We start from the raw sequence: 16,608 nt of genomic DNA, 5'->3' as shown, positions 1-16,608 counted from the left end.
ATGAAGAAAAGCCAATATTTACATAAAATTATGCATAAAGGGGCGCCGAGTTTTAGAATGCATATAAACTTACATATATACGATATCTTGAAAATATTTATTCATACATAAAGTACATCCTTCCAGGCMCGACTGTGCGCAGTAATTAGATTTAAATAAACAGTTTTATGTCAAAGAAAAAAATATTGAAACGAAAATCCGATTGAAAACTAACAGTTTTTAATACGAAAATTCACAACTTCCATGCATCAAAACTCAAAAAGTATGTCCTTTGTAWTAGTTCGARTGATAGTTCAAGCATAATTGTATAATGGCAAGGGCAAAAGCTTGACAAGCTACTTAATAGTCGAAACGAACAGTCAAACTTTCATGGYAATTGTAAGTAAGGCCTTCGTTTAATATAAAAGTATGCTTTACCAAACACACTCCGAAAAAATCTCGCTTTCTATTATTCTTAATATGAGCAAGTAAGGAAGGACCAAATTCGGACGTAACTGAATATTTTATAATCTTGCAACTTGCCAGGATCAAAGTCTAGGAAAGAGCTTGGTGCTTATGGTTTGTTAGTTATATGGGGTCTATGGCGATTTTATTCATTCTAAGCGAAAATACGCACCGTTATAAGAAAAACGCGTTCTCTGAATTTCATTAAGATAACTCACATATTGGTCGATATATGCGGTATAAAGTCACGCGAAAGTTCGATTTCTTTATTATTTTATTTATTTATTTTATTATTTCTATTAGGCATATGAGGGCTAAGGGTATCCTTGACCCATGTCAAATCATTTTCGAAATGCGGGTTTATTAGAAAAGGATTCTCGACGAACTGATTCGATAAAAAGTTCGCAAATGAAAGTTTGATCCACATAGTCGGCGTTGCGTTATAAACTACTACCTTTTTAAAAAAAGAACACAGAAACTTCAAATTGTATGGGGAATGTTAATACCTAAGACTTTACATATCCCAACAGCAAAAATTCAAACGGTGTGATACACGTTCTTGGTGGCCAATCGACTTGCCCAAAACGTGGAATTATTAGCTCACCGAAGTGTGCTCTCAGTGGCGCCATCTAGTTGAAACCAAAATATTGCCGAGATCACGAGTGGCAATCTCAGGCATCAGTCGGTTAACATGGCGCAATAACGGTCGCCATTGACGGTTACGTTCTCGCCGATATCAATTTTGAAGAAATATGAACCGTTGATTCCATCGGCCCCCAARATTACAAAAGCACTTTTTGAATCTCTTCATCATCGCCTCATCGCTGAAACAGGTTTGGCTGGAAAACGTTGGSTCTTCTTGGTACTTTTCAAGAGCCCATAGGGTGAAGCGATGTCGCTTGGAGAAGTCGAGCGGCGTCAGTTCTTGCACAAGCTGCATTTTGTACTCTTTGAATTTAAGGCGAAAAATGCGCCAAGTCAACGTCAATCCGAGTTTACTACTGCACACTCTAAGCTTCAGTGCTGTGTCTCAAATGGATGATGGTATTGCGTATAGAACGCCCAGTAGGCCGATTATATTGACTATCAGTTGAGCGAAGGGCGCGAAATACATTATTTACAGAACGTGAATTGTCGTAAAAAAGTTGAGCGATTTGAAAACGTTGTTCAGACGTAAGTCTATCCATGATGAAATGTCAAACAATACTGAACACAAAGAACATGAAAGCTTGACACGACTCACACGTGAACTGTCAAAAAGAGACTGTTGAAAGCAGTTATTCTAATTGGATCACCCGTTATTTCAGCTATATCCAATGATGGTTACCACGGATATAGATGAAAATGGCTAAATCGGCTCAACTCGCCACGCTGATCGTTTATTTTCGTAGCTTATAGGGTCGCCAAATTTTTCTTTTGGATGTTACAAATTTAATTTATCTTGTTTGAGGTATGAAAACCGCTTAATTTTGCCTTGAAGGGTCTTATCTTAAGCAGTAATGCCTCCAACAACTATGCAATGTAAGCAAAGGTCCACATTAAGTACCAATGCTTCAGGCTAGCGCAGAAGGTAACACAGATTACATGGTCTCACTTGCGAGACCTATGGAGTAGAGCTTAAAGAAAGTTAAAAATAGAAAGGCGAACGCGCTTAGCTAACTACAGTTCGCAGCCAAACTGATGCCCGAGACCTAGACTGTTAAGCCATACTTGGATATGTTGGATGTGCTGCCAGTACAGTCTACCAATCATGGACACCTGCTTTTGGCATAGCAGAGCAAATAATGTTTCAAACATTTCCTTYATATTCACGCACGCAAATCCATTCAAAGCAATGAGACAGACGAAAACAGTAGTAGTTAATTAAAGTGAAGCCAAASAGAGCCAAATTCACAAAGGCGACGCTGCAAAGCCAAACAGCAGATGCTGAACCGTTATTGTGGCCGTATGAATGTTTATTTGTGTGTATTTCACGAGGCAACCCGCTGCACCTGCAGTGACGGCTACTTAAATACGAGCAACAGCACACAAAAAGGACGAGGTCTGTGCAAGGATGACCAAATTTAAAATACATATTAAGCGAAGAATAACAAAAACAAAAGGCGGATATAAAAAAAAATGCAGATGCAGAAGATTTGGCTGAAGCAACGAGCAGACCGTTGTGGCTTTAATGCTGTCAATTTGTTTCTTTAAGTTAGTGTATGTATGTATGACATATGTGTGTTGCATTTAGAAAACATTTAATGATAACAAATTTTGGTTAACAAATTTAAGCAACATGTAATTATTTGCGCCGCTTATGCAAGCTGTTGATAAATGAGCTGAGAGGACATGACGGCAGCGTGCAAGCCATGGCAGGATAATGGCACGAACTGACGACTAACTGGATATTTGGTGGATAAATGCACGTATGTATGTGCATGCAATTATACAGTTTCGCCGGCTGTGGGTGTATGCCACCGAAAACCGCTCACAACAAAATGAAAATCGCTTAACCACGTATATCCCTGCATGTCCTGGAATTTTCTTTTGCTTTTAGGCAATTTTCACGGCAATATACACATACATGCACACATATGTAGCGTGTGTAAAGGAATTTTGATTTCTAAAAATAAATTTGAACGTGCTTCATACAACACTGAGTCCTTTTTCCATTATTTTCTCAGTTGTCAGTCTCTGCACTAAATCGTCATTTCAACACATGCACCGCTAGTCGCTTTGCGTTGCAWGCCCGGCAGGTCGCATTTTTGCAATACTGCCGCTTTCATCTCTTGCCGCACTCACAGCGTTTGCCGCAAATTGATTTTACTCGTTTGTCAATCGTCATTGTTGCACGCATGCGCAGTGAGTGCCTGGCACGGCAAWGGCGGCATTAGAGAAGGTTCAAGCAAAAAGAGCAGAGGTAGTGCCCTTAGTTGACGCCTACGGGTTTCTTATTCCAATTTTTTCTTGTACTTCWGGCGACACCTACAAGTTCTACTTTTTGCGCTTCGCTTCTAATCGTTTGCGGCATTTCGGTCCTGCTTCATTTCCAATCTACTCCGCCAAATGTTGTTTTGAGAATTGGTTTGCCTACAGCCTTGCACGTCACGTTTTTCTAATAATTTTTGCTCTTTGCTTGACAGACCACTTAATTTGGAAATTCTTGTAATTCAAGTAGCTGCACTGATGTCATTCGTAGGAGTTTTTTAGTGTCGCGAAGAGCGCGTTCACTAGTAGTTTCCATTACAGTTAATGTTTTCTTTGCTTTTCCCGTACGCAGGATGTGGCTTCCTGGCCACTGCTGTATATTAGTTGCATTTGAATTATTGTTTGCGCATGCGCAACACATGTTTCGAATTGTATGGCATTTCCATGGCAGATTTGTGATGAGAGCTCTACGCCTGGTGCCTTACTTGTGGACACTTGGTTGATAAAGCACTTGGCTTCAAGTGTGACAGCACTTTGGGCAACTGGACTGCGAGTGTGTGTTCAAGCKTCAAGAAAACGCTGATCGTTTACAGATGATCTTTGTAGTCTTCAAGTAGATACCCGCAGCAATTGGGAATTCTTGAGAACAATAATGGCTAAAACAGATTGTGATGCTTAGTAATGAATAAACTCTAGCGAAATATTTTAAGTCTACTTTCTTCTTCTGAATAGCGCTTTAATCTCATATGCGAGCCGATTGTGTGAGACCAAGAAGTTCACTATTAATTCTCACTTYTATATTCACTTCTATTAAGTCGGCTGAGGCTTTTACTTCTTCTCTTCAATTAAAAAACTACTTCTTCSTCATCAAGATATAATTCTTCTTAAATCCGCACTCTTAGTCATTTATGCAATATTGGATAGGTAACAGAGCGCTATATCCAATTACCCTGAACTTTAACCTACGATTGCTTGACATTAAACAAAGAAAAGCTTCCGCTGGAGAGTATCTCAACTTAAAGCACTGCATATGAACATAAGACTCCAGGAAATCCTTTATTACACAATATTGTTATTATATTTTGTGCAATGTTCTTCAAAACATCCCGAACACCAAGCATCCTAAACAAGCTAAGTTAACGCCCTAAGCGAGAATTAGTTCGATACAATATCTTGGCGTCAGCGAAGATTCCACCAACAATATAAGCTTGGAGATCCAGCGCAGCATAACTCTTGCTAACAGGTGCTATACCGATATCTATAGGCAAGTGAGAAGCAGATCCCTCTCTCGACGAACAAAAATTACGCTCTATAAATATATCGTCATTCCCGTCCAAAGTAATCACTTGGGGCATTCGCGAGAACTTTTCTTCTCAAGGTGTTGGTAGCCGTAAGTGTGAGCGATGAATATCAAGGAAGATGGAACCGCGCGATGGAACAAAATTTATCACGATATCAATACGTACCTAAGCGATGATAAAAAACTCGTAAATGATTTGATATTTTCGAAATTTTTTATGTTTTGTTTTAAGATATAATATGAAAGAATAAAACACAAGTAATATTTCATTTAACAATAACAATTAAAAGCAATAAAGAAACTAAATATAAAATATTTCAGTGTGATCAATTTTGTGACTTAATATTAACAGGGTTAAAARTTAATATTAATACTTCGTATGACCACCTTTGGCATCTATAACGGCTTTGATTCTCCTTGGCATACTTAAACACAAATTTGCGCATGTTTCTGACGAAATAGAATTCTACGCCTGCTGCACCTTAGGCCATAATTCGCTCAATGAGCCGACTTCGCCGGCGATCGATTTTTTAATATACCCCACAGGKGCTCGATGGGGTTGAGGTCCGGAGATTGTGGAGGCCAATCTAGTGTACTAATACCATTGTCCTGGAGACATTTGCGAGTCGCTATTGCTGTGTGCTTCGCATCATTGTCCTGTTGGATGACAATGTCCGACCCATTTCCACCTAAGGTTCCTATAGTGCCAAGCAAATGACTGCGCAGAATTTCAATATAAGACTCTGCCGTCATTCGTCCTTCGACTTTGCCCAATCTACCAACACCATTAATCGTCATGCATCCCCTTACCATAATGGAGCCTCCTCCAAACTACAGCGTAGGCTTAACGTGGTGGCCTGTAATTTCGCACCCTAGCTTCTCCAGGTCCATTCGCGCCCATCCGATCCTAAACGATTTATTTTGGTYTCATCCGACCAMAAGACYTTCTCCCAGTCACTTGCATTCCAGGTCTTGTATTTTTTGGCAAAATTTAACCGCAACTTCTTGTGTMTCTCAGTGAGAARAGGCTTTTTGACTTTTGCACGGCCTTTTAGACYRGCATTTCGTAATGTTCTGCGTATTGTCTCYGCAGAAATCTTTAAATTATTATTTTTTTCCAGGCTATGTCATATTTCCACGGCATTTTCGCATTTGCCACTTCTTATACTCCTAACAMCGTCCCGTTCCTGAACTGAGCTAAGAATTCTTTTACGGCCTGCTTTATTTTTAATGAATAAATMTGCCAATTTTACTCACAATGCCAACGGAGATTTTCAGCCTTCAACAAATTTTTCACCTCGCCTTTGATTCCATTGGAGATAACCATGTTCTTTTTTCCCATGTCTGCCAAAGATATAAGCAACTATAGCGGCGGAAAAACGTATGCATATTTTCTCTTACCTTTTATATCTATATTTTTCAAATAATTCAAACTATTCTATTTAATGAATTCACTTTTTTGCGCACGTCCAAACACTTCGAGCGAAAGTCTMAAAATTGATCWCGCTTGCCTTCTGCGTATTGTTCAAATTTTACTTTACCGCTAATTTTGTTGGCGACGTAAAACATATAGATAACGGTACATCAAACACCAAGCAACATAAGTATTCAGTCGAATTTGTGTTTGACTGCATATGCAAGACGGAATGAAAAAAGAAATGAAYATTCAACTGAAGCGTGATCAATTTTGTGMGTCACTGTATGTGTGTAGTTAAGAGCATTCAAGATCCATGGGTAAACAACGAAAGCAAAGCAGCGAAGTTTTGTGTTCTCAGCCTATACTGGCYCACGGTTGTAGTATTAAACAAGAATAATAATTCGATACAAGAATTAATATCAGATATGGTGCCGCAAACTGGGCATCTCTCATTATTTATCGTAAGTATAGTTTTAAATCGCAACAAACAGCTCAAAGCCCCTCAAAACATTAAAAGGTGTATACTAACAATTAACGTAASATATGAAGAATAAGCCGTCATTGAATAGACTTTCTCCATACTTCAAGAAGAGTGTCAAAATACTTATTTTTTTTAACAATGTCCCTGTCTGTGGGCTTTAATCTATATATTTATCTTTATCTCTTCTGTCCCTCCTCCATTTTTAAAATTTATAGCACTGTGTTCACTTGAAGACTCTTTTCTATCTCATTATTAGTAAATTTTGTTTTGGCGACATTTTTGTAAATACAAGGCGTATCGAACAAGAACACAAAGCATGACCCACTCGTCTTCAAACAACTGGTTTCGGCGACAAAAGTGTCCCCGTGTGAACACAGTCTAGTAGTGACAGATTTCACGATTTCATAGTGGAGAAATGGTCCGGTCCTGAAATAGCTGGATTTCGTCTTAGAACGTCTATTTGGATGCTTCTCAAATTCGTCGGTTTTGTATGTGCTCTTAACAGTCTTGTTTTTTTTTTTTTTTTAAACCAGATGATTCTATAAGATATAGCCTCAAGCGTCCTCACAAAGCTGTGAGCTTCATACACCCAGCTCGTTCTACAATTTTCTTTCAGCTAGTTTGATCTTATCAAGAGGTAGTCCCTGTTAGAAAGGTATTTTTATGAACCTTGACTCAACAAATTATTAACTGATAAAATAAGACAACCTAATTTTTCTCTCAACTCTTTGGATGTGGACCCTCAAACAAAGAACTCTTTACTGAAGAACAACCACAACTGCMACAAAGTCGTTAACTCGCGCTACGGCGAGGCATCAATGGCGCCCACTGTGTTGGTGGCGTCGTCTAAAAATGCAACGCTAATCATCGTAATTATTACTGGTGGCGCTTATCGAAAACAACAACTGCAACAATTGTAAAAGTTGCAACAACAGCAATGGAGAAAAATAAGGCGGAACGCCAGAAAGACGAAAAGTGACTGTAGAGAAGGTTTTAAAGACGTACTGAGCCACGCAGTGTTTGCAGTAGTCTGCTGCCAAGCGCGTGCAACAAACGGAGAAAGAGCAACCGGCGGCGCGCGGTGGCGGAAGGTTTTGGCGCATCGRTTTCATGTTTACCAGTTTTTGAGCTTTTGTCAATGCATTTTTTTTTTGTTGCCGATTTCTGTGTTTGCATCGTTGCTAGTGTTGTTGTTGTTGTTTTATTAATATGTCTTTTTTTTTTTTTGTTAACGACATTAAAAAACAATATTCCACCTGTTGGCAGCTTCTTTTTTGTTTATTCTCATCTTTCGCTTTTTTCGCTTCCTTTCTGAGCGCTCTGCTGCTTCTTCCTTCCTCAGAGTCTCCAGATGCCTGCTGCAGTTGGTTGTAGGTGCTGGCTATTGTTATTATTGTTGCTGTTGCTCTTATAAATATTGTCATGCGCGCACGAGACTTTTTTCCACACTTTTGCTTTACTTCATATTGGCGCTGTTGTTGCTGTTAACTGGTGTTGGCTATGACTGACAGGCTGGCTGCTTTGCTGAAGCTTCGCTTGCGTTTCTCTCTTTGTCATCGACAACATTTGCAACACTGCCGCAAGTCGGTTGTGATATCTGCCAGCCAAAGGTGCTGTGGTGGCATGCAACACGCCGACAGAGCGCCGCTGTGACATCAACAAGCGCCTGCATATATGATACATATGTAGCTGTGTGTGTTCGTATGRACAATCGGCGTTAAGGTATCGACTTTGACTTGACGACTTTCGGCGAAAAAATGCATTTGCCATCGAAAACAATTAAAATGCGCACATTTTGCGATTCGACAACAACAACTGCAAAACAAGGAGTTGGCGATGAAAAACGGAAATCGCAGGCGCTGGTCAAGCAGCTGCACACACATGCACTTGTATATTTGAATGTGTGCGTAAGTGTGTGTGTGTGTGTGTGTGTGTGGGGACTTGTTAAGCCATGCGTGTGGCACTCACTTAACGGCACCGGATGTTGGCAGCTGTCCGGAGTGCAAATATCGACAAGTGTATTTATGCAAAGGCGTACATTTTGAGATTGCAGAAACTAGATTTACCAAAATATTTATGTATATACCAAAAAAAGTAGGGTTAGGTTAAGTTAGTCTGGTGGCCAATWAGCCACGCATAGACCAGTATTGGTCCTTTGCGGTATCAGATGGAGTTCAGTTAYCAGATMCAAGTGTGGTGGTCATGCTTTAGGATGCCTGCGCTTGACGCGAATTCTAACAGACTCTGCGGCCTTACTATTGATACCTCCTCCAGTGTATCATACCCCATGTGCTTATAGTGTAATCTTGCCAATGCGGTGCAAGTGCACAAGAGATGCTCTAATGTCTCCTGCTGCCTTACTCTAGACATTTCCTGCAGTCATTCTGCAGGCGTGTGTCGCCACCAGACGGTTACCAGTTAGTATTCCAATCATGCTCCTGAAGTCTCTTCAATCGAGTGCTCGTTCCATGGGAYTTTGATTTTCTATACCATGCCTTTATCTTCTTAGCAACAAAATTAAAGAAATATATAACATTTCCAAGTCAAAGGTCAAGATTTGTAAGCTGTGAAAATTTCGTAGGTGATCGTATCGATCTCATGCTTGCCGATCAATTGGTAAGGCAAACCAAAGTCTGAAATTATCATGTTTTGCTTCAGCAGCTATCACCCTCACCCTTTTCGTGTAATATTCAGATTCAATAAGAAAAGCTCGACTAAATATCATGGACAGAAGCTTAAAGCTTTTCAGCAAGCTTCAAGTGTGGGAACCCTTAATCTTACTATAAAAATCGGACGCTTTGGAACAAGTTATCATCTCCTAACTGGCTTACAATTTTCTTAAAGTAGCTTTATCAAGTATATGTAAGCCAACCAAGCTAAATACTAAATATATTATAGCAGAAGAGGATACGGGAACAGCGATCCGCTCCCATTCTACCGATAGCGGCTCTACAGTGTCTTTTCTAGCAGACTTTACAGTTCCCTGCGATTCCGCTGTGGCCTGGTACCCACAGTATAAGCCTAATAACATAACTAATAAATATTCTTAAACAAAAAGTTTCATGTGCAATATCTGAGTGTTGCTGAAATCAAAAGAATCATCGACATCGACCTCAGCAACTATATCGACGAAAAAGGAAAATCACACTGCCGTCCAACTAATAAATTTTACTTAAGCTCAGCAAGTCATACTATCTGATCAAAGAAAATTGACGTTAAATTGAAAATCACGTAATTTCATAMAAATCTTTATTGAAATAGACTCTTGAGACAATATGACAACGTTTGATCCAATTATCCATACAATTGCTTTAAGACTTGGATGAACGGGTCTGGATTGCCTGCAGCGAATTTTAATTTTTCTTGTTTTCCTTTGTAGGACAGTTTCGGCCATATATTTAAAACCCCTACTCTCGTTACCAGTAAAGATGTGTTTGATAAATGTAGAATTCTCATATAAGTTGTCAAGCAAAATCCTTAGCGACCTATACTCAACGTCGTTTTTCAATAGATCCAGATCTTTTGGTACGAATCCGGCATCGACACGCTTCATATCCTAAACATTAACCAAAATATGTTAARACGATTCATAAGAAATGTTGAGATCCTTTTTTATCATTGTCCAATCCTTGGTCAAAACGAGAGACAAAAATATCACSATGAAAACAAACATGTGCCAAACACAAACTAATTGACATATGGCGATCAAACTTTACACGAACATAAAAAATGTAAATCTAGATTTGGACAAAATGAATTATTCAATTGTATTAAATAATTTCGTTCGATTCAAATCGTGTAGTCCGAAAGGTTTTCCACTCAACTTTTGAATCACATCTTTTATTTAGAGTATATTTAGTTTCAAATTAGAGTAAAAATAGTGAGTTAAAATAAAAATTCYATATCAATTGGTGAACAGAAAATTTCAATGAACTGAAAAGCTGTTTTGAGTGCTCACAGCGTCATTTSCCGAAATCGCGACTCAAACCAAAAGAGATTAAAAAAATACTTCTTTCACCGACTCGCAACAATAAGTTTAGGTTAAAAAAGAGTTAATATAGAATTACGCGACTTCTCGTCAACTACACCATGCACAAGTCCACACATACGAGAAGCAAAAACAAAAATWACGCAAAAGCATCTGCACAAAAAATGAGTTAAGATACAAGAGATTAGCCAGAAACGCAGCCAAAAAATAATGAGCTCCAAAGCTTGGCTAAAGTGCAAAGTGTTCAACACACACGCACACTAATACCTTTATATATATATATATATATATATAGATATGTATATATGTACATAGGTAAGTACATATGTGTGTACTTATAGCTGACCGCTGCGGCATTTTTCGCATGAAGGTGTGTAGACGAAATCCATTAAAATCGTTTATCTCATTGCCGAACATCTGCGTGCAACGCGGCAAATGTTGCACGCATCGCCGTTTGTATTAACGCCAAGTTGGCTTTGCAAAATTAAAGCTACATATGTTTCTTTGTACCTAAGCGTTTGTGTGTGTGTTTAATTTAATCCTTTCATTCTTCTCTCCACTGGTCACATTTAATTAGGAAACGTGAAAGTTAGCGTTTTCTTCCCAGCATCAGTTATCTGCAACATCTGAGGCGTACTCACATCACATCTTTCATTCGCGTACGTAAATGATYCGTTTAACTTTCTTACTGAACTAACTTTCTTAACTGAAAAAGTGGATCTTGATTCTTCTCATTCMTTTAACTGTAAAATTAAGGTTATACTCGAGAGTTAAACATAGTACTCCTAACGTGAACATATTTTCGAATAAAACCATTTATGATAGCGCCGGGAATATAAATCCACGATTTGTCGAATTGCAATCAATCTCTAAATGATGATCCTCAGTTRGATATAACCTCAAAGTTCTAAATCGGTTTTATAACTCGCTAGTGGATATTTTATAAATACTTGRATCGAACTATGTATAAGTAGATTATGTCACTGTAGTCAATTTGCCGATTTCGTGGAAAGCAAGGTAATCTAAGTCATCTTCCTCCCAGCAACTTTGATAAGTCTTCTGTAATCTTTAGCCTCAGTCCGGGAGAACCAATCTATTAGTGTCCAGTTAGAACACTCATCACTGCAGCCATGTGAACCTTGATAAGMGCTAGTAGTTCCATGCACATCTTGCATTCTGTTCTGAGCCAGAAGGCTTTCGCAACCCACCAGYGCCCGAGGTAAKCAATAAGACGAGTTTGATGATTTTACGCTTGACCTACTACTGAGGGCAACACTATCCAGTATACACTGAYGGCTCGAAAACATCGGAAAGCATTGGAGCAAGCATTGCGGGACCGCATACCAAACTATCCATACGTATGGGATGTTTTCGAAGCATCTTTCAAGCTTTGCTATAAGTCAATGTGCAGAAATCAACTTCCAACGCAACTATCGTCATCACTTTACTCAGCGACAATCAAGGGATACTAAAAACGATCTCAGCTTAGCCAAATCACTATTGGAAGGTCACAACCAGCAAGATTTAGAAATATGATCAACCTCTACCGAGACAAATTCCGTCTCCCTGTCACGCTCTATGCTGGCCACTACAGGCTCAAGAAACACTTGTCCAACATGAGCATAGTCTCTTAAGCAAACTGCGGGTTTTGCGACATGATACCGRAAACTCCAGAGCCCTTGATTCTAAACTGCCCAGCAATTTGTAGAAGTAGACTCAAGGCCCTTGGATCCATCTACGTTTACAGGGATCTCATCATCCACAGCGCACATTGGTATTGTTCGGAGTGCTGAACCATTGTAACCGTATATGATACAGGAGAGGCCACATTAGACCAAATTTTTCAGTGCAAGAACTAATTTATTTACTATCTAAGAGCGCCGTTTCTGGTGAGATAATCGGCTTTAGAGTTTCCGACGACGTACAATAAGAACCACTGTATTTTTTTTTTTTTTTTGTGTAATTAGAACTACATTCTGATACAGTTCAGTACAGCCTGGCAATATGCTACAACTTATTGCTTGGATATAGTCTGTACAACGAGTAAGTTGAGGTGCACGAGACCATTTCTCAACTAATCTCTTTCACTTAACGTATTAAATTTTGGATACGACTGATATGACTGCGACTCAATGTATGCATACGTCGTGACATAGTAATTTATATCAGTTGGTTATCGGTCCAGGTAATCAAATAAGTCTTTCGTCCCCAGTCACGTTTTGCTTTCTCTTTTATTTAGTATTATACCAAAGCAAATATCTAGATACTTTACACAATGTCCAGGGTGATGATTCAAATGACGGATCTTACACCAATATTGCGAGAACGCTTGTTTCGCAAAAAATTCAAAAATGAAAAATTCTGAAATGAGCTATAAACCCAATTAAGGTTGTTACGAGGGCCGAGAGCACAATATTCGCAAGAGAAATATATTATCTTGTAGACGATAATTGTATAAATTTGAGCCGAATCGGACTCGTAGATTTCTTTGGACCGTCTATGGAAAATGGAAAGGGAGCAATATCTGATTATTGGTTGTTGAATGGAAACCGCGCTTCCTCGAACCGATTAAAAATTGGTTTAACGAGTTTCACTGTGGTCGCACGTTGGCCACATCCAAATGCCGCTAAAACGGCTACGACGGAAAACAACATTACAAAAGTCAACGATCTCATGTTATTAGAACAATTATTAGTACCTGAAACAGTAGGCATCTAAAAGGACCGCGAGACAATACGAAAGACGGAGCATGAGAGAGTTGTCGAGGTGAGGGTGCTCCGTTTGCTGACTCCGGACTACAAGTGCTATAGTCAGGCTAATTCAAAACAATATTGGACGGTGTTTAAATGCAATACGAAGAAGTTCCTGCGTTATTTTCTGACCGCCGACGTAACATGGATCCAGCGCTATGCACCCAGGACCAAAGAACAGTCGAAACAGTCAACCAGCAAATCATTTTCTGCGATTTATATGATAGAATTTACAGCGATTACTTGGAGAGGTAAAAGCTGTAACCACGTTTATTCAACCTATTTGTTTCTTAACTTTAAAAATCACTCGCCGACAGAGTTTTAAGCTGAACTCGGTGGCTTTCAACGTACGGAAGCCTACTTTGAAACATTTGCAAAATATATTTTTTAAAGCTAACGGGAGACTATWTGTCGCCATTTTCTACACTTTTCATATTTTCTTTGTGGACCAAATCAGACCAATCTGCCCCAGTTCCACCGAGACTCAGCGTGACATGAAAGCATAGAGATTCTTTCCAATAAAGCCATATTTCATGCAACTAAATTATTATTCTTCCGAAGTAGCTGAACAAGTACGCATCAGAATGCAAAATATTGCAATTTTTATTTTCCATTTTGTCATTATGAAATTCTTATATTCAATAATTATCCGCAACTTAGCGAAATACAGCCAAAATAGCGAAATCCACATTTATCAAGCCATTTTCGAAATAATGTCAAATATCAGAAATTTATTTAGCTAATTTCATATGCAACACCCATAGCTGGCACATCCCCACACACATACGCAAACATTTAGTAACACTTAAGGGGCACACAGCGTATTAAAGCGTGAAGAATGCAATGAATTTGCCTTAGTATGCAACTGCTAGCACTGCGCATGCGCAAAAGCTGATAAATGGCTGGAACAACCTATCAACTCGCCGCACAATTAAATGCTCCAAATGTTCTGATTTCTTCACACAGCACGTTCGCATATTTTATTAGACTTAGACTTTTAAGCACACACACACACACACACACGCGCACACCAAATTGAGCTTTTGAAGGCGGCCGTCGAGTATAATAAGTAAATAGTCTTGTAAATGTGTTAAAAACATTATTGTTGGTGCATTTAGTTTAGTTGTTGTTATATTTGTTATTGCTSTAACTGTTATGACTTCAGTTGTTGTTGATTTTGTTGTTGTTAGATTTATTTTCTTGTTGTTGTTTCAATTTCGTTATTTTTATTGCTTTGCCTTTGTTATTACTAGTGATGTTATTGTAGTTGTTGTTGTTGTTGTTGTTGTTGTTGCAATCGACTATAACAGTGAGCGTTTTATTCATTTATCATTTTCTATTAGAAGGCATTTTGAATACTCGCACGTACAGCTCGAAAAGCATAATAATAAGATGTCCAAATGTGCAGCATGGGAGTTCGGCTGCACACACACACACACACACATGCACACGAATATGTGGCTTTAATATTTGGTGGGATCGAAATGAAGCTGCTGCCTGRGAGCTGCTGTCTAATGTTACTGCTATTGCCGTAGATAAGATAAACGCCGCTTYGTTGTTGTTGTTGTTGTTGACTTGTTAGCTTACGTTCATGTTGTTATTGTTATTGCCAAGGGCATATACAACATATTATCATTTAATTGTTTCACATCATTACAAGCGCTTACATGCCACACATACGCACACACCTAATTGCCTACCATTCAAACACACATACACACTTGCACCTAAATATGTACATATGTGGAAGGGATTTGGGGGTGTAGGCAGCAGCGACGGCTGCAGTCGATAGAGATTAGTTACAGGGCGCGCAGCTGTTGCTGCCACAAGCGCGCAGCACATTAGACGCCTATCACTTGTTGGGGCCTGGTGGGAGTGCGGAGGGCGCCTGTTGTCCCTTTAAGGTGCTCACGAGTTAGCTACCTCAACGGTTTGTCGCTACTGCGCGTTCAATTGCTAATTTGCTGGCATTTTGTTAACACGTTTTTAATGTTGTTACTTCTGTTGTGTTTGTTGTTGGTGTTTCTCTTTCTGCCTCAGTGGCATTGTTGTGACCGCCAAGATGCGGGCTTGTGGTATGTGAGAAATGCTGCTTGCTACCCAACAATCATCAATTTGTTGCGAKTGCTACCATTCTGAGTTGTTGCTACCATTTTAGTTATTTCATTTTTATTTGTTGCTGTTGTGGCTGTTGTTGTTTGCATTTGGTCTACCTATGAATATTTATGTAATTCCTTGTTGTTTTCGTTGTTGTTGTTGCTGTTGCGGCTCCAACTGGAGCTGATAATTTTCAGCTTGGGAAAACACCAACAACGAAGTCGATGGACTACCCGCAGCTTGGCTTGAACTACCGCAAAACTGGCGAAGCGATATTAGTGTGTGTGTGTGTGTGTGTACGCCGGAGAATGAAAAATGATGTAATGAAGTACAGACGTCTTAGCTGTACATATTAGCAAATAAACAATACAATTAATTTAGAAGGGTCTGAAATTCATATTTTGATATGAAAAGTAAGCATATTGTAAATACGGTCGGAACCGAACCTGGCATATGATGGTAGTGAAAAATTTCCAAARTTTCGTTTTCATTTGTATCAAGGTGAGGTACTTAGCCCAGATATAGCCCTAGGAGCCGTGTTTCCAAATAGGGATCATATCGCCTCAATAACACCTGGCACCTATATTGAAATTTATCAATTCCGCTGGCTCTAGGTGAGGGGTTGTGACTTWGGAGAGAGCTTAATAGAACTTAGGTCGCGGTGCAAACCTCATTTACTTAYCTAAACTTATCTACCAAGGATATACGTATCGGATACGAAGTTAAGCTGACTACTACTCTACTCAAGGCATCTACTCAAGGAATCGGTACCTAATTTATTTTCTTTCTTTCTTTTTTGATTAAAGAGTTACAAAGTAATAAGTGAGAAGGTATGTGAGAAAAAAAGGCCAAGCAATATGGGTATCAAACAAGCTTATAGTTAATTTCTTATTCTTTCGTATAATAGTTTTGTTCCTTTAGCACTTCTTTAAACATTGTCAAAATAGGCAATATCAGATAAAAACTGCGTCCACTCCCTATATAACAGTTATGTTAAATACTACTAAAAGTACGATGACGCACTGAATCAATACATAACAAGTAATGGAGGGCTAAGTTCGGGTGTTACCGAACATTTTATACTCWCGCATGATAATACATGTCATCAGGGTGTTACGAAAATATTATATACCGAATTTCATTGAAATCGGTTGAGTACATCCTGAGATATGGTTTTTGGTCCATAAGTGGGCGACGCCACGCCCATTTTCAATTTAAAAA

This window comes from Bactrocera latifrons, unplaced genomic scaffold (genome assembly GCF_001853355.1).
Source record: "Bactrocera latifrons isolate USDA-ARS-PBARC rearing strain unplaced genomic scaffold, ASM185335v1 scaffold_387, whole genome shotgun sequence".
Taxonomy (NCBI): Eukaryota; Metazoa; Arthropoda; class Insecta; order Diptera; family Tephritidae; genus Bactrocera; species Bactrocera latifrons.
The sequence above is the reverse complement of the archived record's forward strand: the minus strand, read 5'-3'. Positions refer to the sequence as shown.